Below are 11,475 nucleotides of genomic sequence, written 5' to 3' on the forward strand. Positions count from 1 at the left end.
GATATAAAGAGCCTTTGAAACAATCAGTGTCTTGTGAAGCTATTAGACGGTACACTATAGCATACCGGTACACTATACCATACCAGTACACTATACCATACCGGTATGGCTAGAATAAATGCAATTCAATATACAACTTTCTAAGATGGTAAGATTATGTGGCGCCAGTCTAAGTATCTACAAAAAGTAAACAGAGACACGAAAGTAGTCTTGCTGACTTCTCAGTGTATTAAGGTCTTAAATAAGAGCTTACACAAAGAAGAAAATGAACAAGTGGGATCCTCCTTGTTTCTGTTCTAGTACCTGGATTTTATGTGTACCAATATGCGTGTTATAATTAATAACACTGAGCTTGACAGGGTCTCACTGTGTAGCTTATAGCAGCTCTGAGATATGTACCACAGGTACACACACTCACACACACATACATGTGCACACTCAGTTATGTATGTATCTTAACAAAAACTTCTCTATAGAATTTACAAATACTTTTACCTCAATTATGTATGACAATTTTCCATTAGATTTCTAGATGGCCTGTTTTTCTTCTCCCCACAAATTTTTGATTAAAATTCTTGCAAAAGTAGAAGAAAAATGTAATTACTTGCACTTATAAAACATCATGAAAATAAAAAACGTAAGTCTCTTAAGTCTGAGGAGATCAATCAGTAATGTGCTTGCCACTTAAACGTGAAGATCTGAACTCAATCCTTCAGAACCCATATAAATAGGTTGATGGAATGAGAAAACATTTCTTTTAAGAACCTCCCTTGAGGGGTTGGTGAGATGGTTTAGTAGTTAAGATCAACTGGTATGCAATCACAGTGACTAGAGTTCAGAGCTCAATACCCACATAACAAGTTGGTATTCGGCAAACAACTCTTTACAGTTCTGAGGGATCTGATATTCTCTTCTGGATTCTGAGTACCACACATGTGCGTGTGCACCCCCCGCCCCCCAGCTGAGCACAGCAGCACACTCATGAAATCTCAGTGCTGGGAATGAAGAGACAGGAGAATCCTTGGTGCTTGGTGACAGCCAGTCCTATCTTAATTGGTAAGCTTCAAGTTCAGAGACTTGTCTCAAAAAGGAAGGTAAATAGTGATTAAGGAAGACATCCAGTGTTGACCTCTAGCTTCCGTGCACATGTGTACATAAACATGGACACTACTCCCATGCATTATCACAATTATAGAGCAAAGCTTGAGAAAGAGAAAACACAATTCTATCATTATTTCATATAAACATGTATGTGTGTGTATGCATACACACACACACAAAATGTCGGTATAGATTTTAGCTTCTGTGGCAAAGAGAACTTTAAATACAAATAAAAAAATATAATATACATGCTTGATGTGATGGTGTTGGGTCAGGATCAGATAATACGTTTGGTTTAGCATGCTACATACTACTACTACTGTACAATAATAGCACCTACATTTTTTTTGCTTTACTATCATTTATAAAAACGTAATTTTTTTTTTATTTGCTTATAAGAGTAGAGTGTAGCTGGATGTGGCTTTCAGGGCACTCTGATAGCCCATGGATGTGTTAAGTTATCTGTAGTAGGACTTTTAGGATTTCTAATAGTTTAGCCAAGGAGATAAATGTCAGAATGCAAGGTGCATTATATATTCTAGCCACAGGTCTCAGGAACTACAACTCCCCTTATAACAGCAGTACCAAATACTTAGGATGATCTATTAACAGATCTTACCCAATAGGATCTAGACTTCTATTCAATTTTACAGAACTATTGAGAAAAACTAAAGACAGTAAGTACAAAGCAAATTCCTAGACTTGAAGGCATTCCAAAGACTAATTTCTCCAGGTTTTATCAATAAATAATGTGAAGTCACTGTTAAATTCCCAACATATGTTACTGTGAGATGAATTTGTTCTGTAGATTCTAACTACACTAAAATAAAAAGGCCGAGAGGTGTCAGAATACTCCTTAAGAATATGGTGGGAAGGGTTGCTTTATAAAAACTTAACAAATGAAGCCCTATCCCTAGCCGAGAAGCTATTTGAAACTGATAGCTACTGGGAGAGGGAAACTCACTACTCTTCAATGGAGCCACACTGGGTTTAACAGCTCATCAACACACGACAGACTCCATAGCTGGATTGTGTGTGTGTGTGTGTACACATGTGTGCAAAAATGGGTTTAAGGTGAGAAAGACTATGAAGCTGGGTAAGAAGGTAGGATCTAGAGTTCAGGGACGAGAAATAATATGATCAAAATACATTGTATGACATTCTAAAAGAATAAAAATAATTTAAAAAAAGTGTTGGGGCTAGGAAGACAAGTCAGTGGTTAAGAGAACTTGCTGCTTATACAGAGGACTGTTTTTTTGTTTGGCTCCCAGAACCGATACGATAGTTCACAACTGTAGTTGCAGTTGCAGAGGATTCAACACATTCTTCTAGTCTCCATGGACCAAAGGCACACACAGTGCACATGCATATATGCAGGAAAACACATACACACAAAATTCTGAAAATCTTAAAACACGCACAAACGAAAACCTCCTGGGGGTTCTATTCTCCCAGGACCCCATAAACACATAAACACACATCCACACACACAAATTATGTATTCTCTACTTTCATCAAATAAACAAAAACAAATAATCTTTGCCAATGCAGTAGCTGTACTTTCTCTATTTTGAGCAAAAGGAAGGCTTTTTGTAGTCCTCTTCTTTAAGATACAGAAATTATAGGATCAGGCTTCACAGAAGAAAATAGAAAAGGACAGAGTGTTTTTGGTAACTGCACAATATACGGCAGGCACAGGGTTATTTGGGAACTATACAACAAAATTCTAGTTTTACTTGCTGTTGTTTCCCTGTTGAATATGGGTGGGAGAAATCAATCTGGAAATCATTGGTTTTTCAGGGTGAATTCCAGGAACTAGTATGAAAGAGCCATGGCATAGCCATGGTGGTGAGGTCAATAGAACAGAATAAAGTTCACAAAGTCCCACAGTCCATCAATTCTGACAACGTCCTGGTCATTCAATGGAAAAGTAGTAAATCACAGATATAAGAATAAATACCCTGTACACACCTATATAACACACCCTTGAATCTTGGTCAATTTCATAGGCTAAACAAACAGCAATATACACTGAAATATAAGTACTAATAATTACAAAAATTGTAAAATATAAGGTAATATCTTTGTAACTTTTGACTAAACAAAGATGTATTAGAAATGATATGTAAAGTACAACTTATAAAAAACAATACTATTCTGTGGCACACACCTTTAATATTAGCAGAGATAGGGGAATCTCCAGTTAGCCTGGCCTACATAATGAGTTCCAGGTCAGTTAGGATTAAATAGTGGGACTGTGCCTAAAATAAAATAAAATAAAATCATGAAAATGGACTATATCAACCTCAAGATTTTTTGCCTTTTAAAATGTACTAGCAGAAAATCTAAAAAATTTATACCTATATAATAAAGCAATTTATGTATAGAACTCAATATATGTAAAGAACTGAAAAATACACACACAAAAAAAGTAGACAAAATTTGGAAGAGCCTTCACCAAAGAAGCAATACATGTCTAGTAAATCCCTTATTTATTGTAGGAATGTACATTAAAACCACAAAGAGATGACATAACCACTACCTAGGTTTAAAAGTAACATCATTAAGTACTGAGAAGGATGAGAACCAAAAGCACCACCACACCAAAAAAACCTCAGAAACCCATGACTCTCACCTGGCCAGTAAGACATTTAAATCAGCACAGCCATGTATGAAGACAATTTGAAAGTTTCTTACATTAAAAAAAAAAAACTCATTAAAAAGCAATTTTGTTCCAAAATATTTACCACAAAGCAAATATAAATATTCATCAATGGGTAAGCAGATAGACAGGATGAGTACATTATGTATTATGTCATTAATTATGTATTAGTGTTAACAGTGTATCACTCACCACAGACCAGACTACAGTGTGCATTAAACTCAAGAATACTGCATTAAGGAAGACTGAAGAGATTTTGCATTTTGTAAGTCCAAAACTAGAAGAAAACTCAAAATTGTAGTGATTAGAATCAGGCCATGGCTTGTTTGGGGACAGGGTAGGAATAGAAATGACTACAAATGAACAAATGACTTGTTTAAAACAACAAAAACAGGTTGTGCTGGTGACTTTTACATGGTTCACAGGGTAAGCAAGGCTGCCTCCAAGCCTGATGACATCAATTCAATCTTCAGAATCCTTAGGTGGGATAATAATCAACTCCCGATAGCTGTTCTTTGACCATCGTGTATGGGTGCACATGTCACACAAACAAATGTAATGAAGCAAAAACAAACATTAAAAAAAATGTTAAAAAACAAAACAACAAGAAGTCTCTCAAAAAGAGCCCGATTTCTGTTTAGATGCACTACCTTTGAAGTATATGATGTAGAGAAATAAAATTACAGCAAATGGATCCTGTCTTCAAAACATCTTAGACTTACAGATGTATCTTGTTTGTACTTCCAGGGGAGGACTCAAATTCCATGATATTCTGTAAATGGACAGAATATTTTTATAAAGGCTGGACTGACTATAGTTAAGAGTATGTTGAAAAGCTACTGCCTGGTCTCTCGTACACAGTTCATCACAGAGCCACCACAGCTCACCAAAACACCAGACATTCAACAGCCTCCTGGCCTCCATCCCCACAGGATTTCAACTCACTAAAAGTCTTTTCTTCCCCCCTCTAAACCTCTATTTACTTTATTACTGTTACAAATTTAAAGAAAATTACAGGGAAATCTTTTCTTCTGCAAGTTCAGTTTGTCGAAAAGTATGAGATGTAAACCTTGTTGAGACAAGGTTTCTCTGTCTTGGCTGTACGGAAATTACTCTGCAGACCAGGCTGGCCTTGAATTCACTTGTCTCTGCCTCCCAAGGGCTGAAATTAAAAGGCATGTGACACCAGTGCCTGGCTCTAAAATACATTTTTTTCATATATAAAGTAAATTAGCAATAAAAACATAGCATATATATCTCACTGTCCCATGACATAGCATAGTATCTCAAGAGACTCCCAAAAGTCTGTTTCATATTTTTTTTCCTTTTGGCTAGTCTATTTCTACATATTGTTCTATATGCTCTAGTTCTTGTAAATCATACATTCTGATGACTCAGACTTGGAATCAGCTAGTAAAATTTGCTGCTAGAAGCTGAGTTTTGAAGCAGTTAGCTCATGGAATCACTGTCAATATGTGCTATGTAATAACTTGTAAACTCACACAAGAAAACAAAGGGAATTATATAGCTACTCTATATTCTGTGCACATTTTTGTTACGAGTTGGCTGTCTGATTCCTGAATGAATTTGGTGTGCATGGCTGAGAAGACACATATACTGCATGCACAGCAGTACTGTCCTTACATATTAACTATGGTATGGACAAGACTTATTGAATAAACCGTATAATGACTAGCTGTTCAGGATCTTCTCACAATAGTGAAGGTTCTAGAAGAAATTAAATCAGCACCTTTGTAGGCCATTACTTTGTAAGAGCAATTCCCTCTCTGGATGCAGAGGGTGAGGAGGGCAGTTGGAAATTCTGTCAGGGAGAGCTGTCTGTTACCAACCCTTCCTAGTAGAGCAGTACTCATGTCTTCCTATTTTAGTTTATATGTTTAAACTCAAGTCTAGCTTATTTATCTCTTTCTTATTCTTCAAAAAGAAATTTCATTCAAGAGATTTTGGTCATGCTCCCTTACCTACCTCCTTGCATGCAGGCTTCTCACATCTTACATGCAGAGGATGAAGATGCAGGTATTTCAAGCATTGGCTTATTGAAAGAGCAGAGAAGAAAGCATGGCACAAAAGCTGCAGTTAAATAAGCAGTTTTTGAATGAGTAGCACCTTGACTGCACCATGACTTTCTCATAGGACATGGTCAACTCAAGGGCTTTGGAGTGCCTACAGATTAGACTGCAAGGGTAGGTAGATGCCAAGTCATCCAGTCTCTGGGCAACACAATAAGGCAATGGGCACCACAAGTGAGATTTGAGTCTTGTGTAAAGAATATGTAATTCTAGGATTAAGAAGGAGTAGAACATCCTGTGACAAACTGCTTATAGCTGGAAATGTCCTCAGGAAGTAATCCCAACCACATTATGCAGCTCTAATGTTTCCTTAGGAAGTTACCTTTCCCTAGTTCTTCAGTTGTTTTCAGTGTGAGTAGTGTAGGCATTTGACACAATGACTTTCAGTCACCACCTTATCCATGCATCTTACAATTTTTTTTTTTTTTTTTGGTTTAAGGATATGATCTAGTGTAGAGCTTACTTGAGATCATCTGTTCTCAAGAAGCACAGTATGATTTAGACAGGAAATGATACATGGTAGCACCCTGACTCTCCCAGTTACAGAACTATGCTGATAAAACTATTTACATACGATTCAATGGCCATAGTTTACTGACCTTTCCTGAGTTACCTGCCTGGTAAAACAGATTCTGAAATTAGTAATAGGTCACTCTGAAGTGATGTTTGGAAGTTGCTATAATCTTTCTGAGCTAAAACTGGATTATGTACCTGTATGTGTACAGGTAAAAACACGTATGAGAGTTCATGTACTCAGCTAGCTATCCTCAAAAGGATGTTAGACAAAAGGATCCTATAGAAACTGCATGCAAAACATTTTAAAACATATTTGTAGCTTTTCATAAAGCTGTTTTTGTCAAATTAAAAAAAATTTACAAACGACTAGAAGGGATTAACTAGAAAATCTTTTATAGCAATAAATCAAGGAACAAAGATCACACACACACACACACACACTCTCTCACATATAGGTGATAATAGATGCTGGCGAGGATGTGGAGAAAGAGGAACACTCCTCCATTGTTGGTGGGATTGCAAGATGGTGCAACCATTCTGGAAATCAATCTGGTGGTTCTTCAGAAAATTGGACCTATCATTACCTGAAGACCCAGCTATACCACTCCTGAACATATACCCAGAAGACGCTCCAACATATAACAAGGACATATGCTCCACTATGTTCATAGCAGCCTTATTTATAATAGTAAGAAGCTGGAAAGAACCCAGATATCCTTCAACAGAGGAATGGATACAAAAAAATGTGGCATATTTACACAATGGAGCATTACTCAGCTATTAAAAACAATGAATTTGAGAAATTCTTAGGTAAGTGGATAGAACTAGAAAATATCATCCTGAGTGAGGTAACTCAATAACAAAAGAACACACATGGCATTCACTCACTGATAAGTGGATATTAGCCCAGAAGTTTGAAATACCCAAAATTCAACTCACAGGCCACATGAAGCTCATGAAGAAGGAAGATCAAGTATGGGTGCTTTGGTCCTTCTTAGAAGGAGTAACAAAATACTCAAGGGAGCAAATATGGAGACAAAGTGAGGGACAGAAACTGAAAGAGGGGCTGTCCAGAGACTGCTCCTCCTGGATATCCGTCCCTTGTGTAGTCACTAAAGGTAGACATTGATATGGATGCCAGGAAGTGCATGCTGACAGAAAGAGGTCTGTCTGCCAGAGTCTGACATATTCAGAGGTGTATGCTCACAGCTAACCATTGAACTGAACAAGGGGTTCCCAATGTAGGAGACTGAAGAAGCTGAAAGGGTTTGCAGCCCCATGGGGAGAGCAACAATACCAACCAACCAGAGCTCCCAGGGAGCACTTAGGGAGGGGTCCATGGCTCCAGCTGTATATATACGGGAGGATGGCCTTGTTGGGCAAAGGTGGGAGAGGAGATCCTTGGTCCCATGAAGGCTGGACTCCCAGTGGGTGGTGGTGGAAATTCAGGGGTGGATAGGTGGGAGTAGGGGGGGCACATCCTCATAGAAGCAGGAGGAGGGGGGATGGGATAGGGAGTTCCTGGGCAGGGGTGGGGGTGGGGGTAAGGGGATAACATCTGAAATATAAATAAAATATCCAATAAAAAAAGTTAAAAAAAAATATAAGACTTAAAGACATGATAAACACTAGAAATATATTCAAATAACTGCAAACCCATAGGAAACATTATAAAATAAGTCACCTCACTTTTTGGCCTATAAATTTAATAAACTAGTCTGTGTTCTAACCCCAGACTTTATGAAAAAAATTAGGACCAATCTTGAATAGCTTCAATATTTTCTTTTATTTATATATATATATGTATATATAAAAGGTATCAGAGTGCATATGGTGTACTGTGCCTGTGGTTTTGCACATTTATTCATGTATTTTACATGATTTCAATGTTATAAACATACTGTGTATACCTTTACAAAACCAGATAGATTCAGCTGCCTGGCACCAACACAAGAAACTTTAACTCATTCTGATGCTGTGCAGTTGAGGATGCCGTAAAAACAACTTGTTTGTTATGACTCCTTAGTGAAGAGTTAACATGTTTCTTTCCCTAGTTGCCATGTGTTTATGCCCCCCACCATTTCCATTAACTAAATTTATTTTTAGAAAAAAGTCTGGAAATTATGTTCTCATAATTTTTAGTCAGATAAATAATTTAGCTACACCTAATGTAGCATTTTAAGGCCTCTATATAATTTGAAAAATTTAGCATATTTTGACCTTTTTGATTGATTTATAAAATAAAAACCAGGATGACATTTTACAGTTAAAATAAAAAGATGAAAACCTCTCATGCAGTAAGCAGCTGCATCCAACTCAGTGTTGGGGCTGGCAGGCAGGATATGCCCTCCCCTTTCCAAGTGTAGGAGGCAGTAGGAAAGCAGCATGATGTCAGAGGTCTATATTACATGTATTAAGCCACACGCCATTGAGTTCTCTGATAAATACATATAGTTTTAATGATCAGTATTGGATAGTGGATGAAAACATGCATTAGTTAGACTAAAAATCCAACACATTTGTTCATATATCCGTTCACTATAAAATTTTCTGTTTTGAAATTTAAAGTTTTGGTTCTTATTTTAGAATACACAATAATCAGGAGGATACATGATGGGGAGCCAGTTTTCAGTAAAAGATGCACAATGAGTCCATCCAAGTAATTTCATCAGCTATAATAAAAGAAAGCATTAGTAAAGGAAGTGACAGGTCCCAAGCCTAAAATTCAGAATAGTTTAATAATAATAGTCACAAATACACAAAAACCTTCCTTCTACCAGCCTATCATTCATTAATCCATCCACCGATTGACTATCCTTCTTAACCCCTCCTAACAAAACTCAATCTTTTTCATAGGAGCACATGTATATAGAAACAATAACAGGAACTCCAGAAAGAGTTCTTTTAACCTAATCAAGGCCCAAAGGACTTAAACTGTCTTACAGTTTGTACGGAGTGATGAACATAGACAGAAAACAAGATGGCATTAAAATAATTTCCTTCATATCTCAAGCTAACTCATGGAGAAAGATCCAACTAATTTTCCTTTGTATATGCGACATATGGTAAATTAATAAAGGTAAAAATATCTCAGACAAAAAAGGTAAATATAAACTCCACAAATTCAACCATTTTAGAACCAATGCAATACACATTAAGAAGGAATGCTTCTTCCTTCAAAAAAGAAAACATTGTCTTCTAACTACAGAAAGTAATTAATTCATTTTGCCCTTGCTGAAAACATTCAAGCCTAATAAGGGTCTCTGACTAGCAGTGAAAATGTTTTAGAAAGTTGAATGGCGACAAATAAATAATGCATTTATTATATAGTTCATGCTGCCTTAGTAATTGTAACAATTGGCCACAATAGTTTTGTAATGAACACAGGTTTTTTTTTTTTTTCCAGTGTTCTTGTCACTACATAGTATGGAAGTAATCTAGAGTATAATTACTTACTTGAATACAATTTTTCCAGTTTTCTTTTGTTGGTTTTTCTTCTACGAGTTTGGTTGCAAACTTAAGGCCTCTCCCATACATCTTATTTACTAATGCATGCTTGTATGCAAATGTCAAAACCTATAAAATAAAATAATGATTATTTATGGCATACATATATTTTAAGGCATACAGCTTTAACAATGAAATAAGGCTTTCACAGAAGTATAGCTTTTGTTGTGTGTAGGCACACATGTTTATGTAGAGGCCAGAAATCAGTACAGGGTATCTTTCTTAATTGCTTTCTACCTTACTAAGGTTGATTTGGTTAGTGTAGTGGGCCCACAGATCATCCCAATACTGCTGTCTCAGCTCTGGAATTATGGGTATATGTCATAGTTCTTGGCTTCTTTCTACATTGGTGCAAGGGATTGAACTCAGGTCCTCATACTTCTGTGGCAGACAATTTACTGAATGAGCCATCTCACCAGCCTCTGAAAGTATAGCTTTTAAGTTGAGTATGTTGTATCAGGAAAATTTAAAAAGATGTCTTTTAAGGGCAAATAATTACATAGAAGAGTATAGGACATAAATAAAGAGAAATCATAAGCTACTAAAATCCACCTTAAACCATTAATTTGTGAAAAATAAACCACAGTTGACATAATTACAGAAAACAAAGAATAGAGATTAAAAATGGCCAACATCAACCATTAAATTTGTAAAGGGCATGTTTTACATAAACATATTCTTTCTGTCATGCTATGTTTTGCCTGAACTCTGGACTGGTAACAAATTTCAAAGAAAGAAATCCTGTTACACTGATTTGTTCTTTAAGGGCCAAGATATGTATTAAAAAATGTTCAATTATCAGAGTACACAGGTTAGTATTGTAGTGTATTGCCCACGGTCAGCAGTGTCACTGTGAAGACAGAAATATGCGTAACAATCTCACTGTGGTGATTATAAGTGTCTGCCACCTTGTTACATTTCTCAAAGACAAAGACTAGTTATCTCTGCTTCCAGGAGGAAGTAGTATTTAGCAAACAGTAGACCTTCAATAACTGTTAACAATTAACAGCAATACCACCAAGTACTTTCCATTAACTTAATATTTACTCATAACTTTCAGGTAAGAAATCATCAGTGTTCAGTAACTTGTGACAAAAATGGCAAAGGCAAGAATCAAACTCAATTTCAGGTCCTAATCTCTAACCCTGACACAACTCTGCCTGTTTTACTTTCATGAGCACTACTGAGGCCTTCTACAAATGTACTACTGGTCTGTGGGGGAATTGGAACCGTACAGAAAGAACTTTTACTAGTTTTAATGGTTTTTTTTTTCAATTAAAAATTACTATAGTTAATCCTGAGAACCTGTGACTGACAACAATGACCTTTGTGTTACGAGAACTCATATACTTTTCCTTCCTTTCCTTCTCAAGGAAGATTAATAAAAATAGTTATATAATCACTGCTGTAAGAATAGACAAAAGAGATTTAATGTATTTTTTTAAAAATCCAAATACAAAAAGTTTAAACTTTGCTTTTCCAAACATTTGTTTAAAACTGGTAGCTAAAAACTGAGATATGTAGAAGTTACAGAATTTTGAGGAAAATAATAATAATAATAATAATAATAATAATAATAATATCTAAACTAAGGAGCAT

The 11,475-nt window shown here is 36.1% G+C and overlaps 1 long non-coding RNA gene across 1 annotated transcript; it reads right to left on the bottom strand.

Annotated features, from left to right (window-relative positions):
- Nucleotides 1-8,136: 8,136 nt before the first annotated feature.
- LOC114632683 lies at nt 8,137-9,941 on the bottom strand. Its single transcript, XR_003713128.1, has 2 exons — nt 9,826-9,941; nt 8,137-9,041 (listed from the first exon to the last, which is right to left on the bottom strand). It is a non-coding gene; the product is annotated as an uncharacterized LOC114632683 (long non-coding RNA).
- Between the last annotated feature and the right edge of the window lie 1,534 nt (nt 9,942-11,475).

The sequence above is a fragment of the Grammomys surdaster genome, unplaced genomic scaffold, assembly GCF_004785775.1.
Source record: "Grammomys surdaster isolate TR1022 unplaced genomic scaffold, NIH_TR_1.0 383, whole genome shotgun sequence".
Classification (NCBI taxonomy): Eukaryota; Metazoa; Chordata; class Mammalia; order Rodentia; family Muridae; genus Grammomys; species Grammomys surdaster.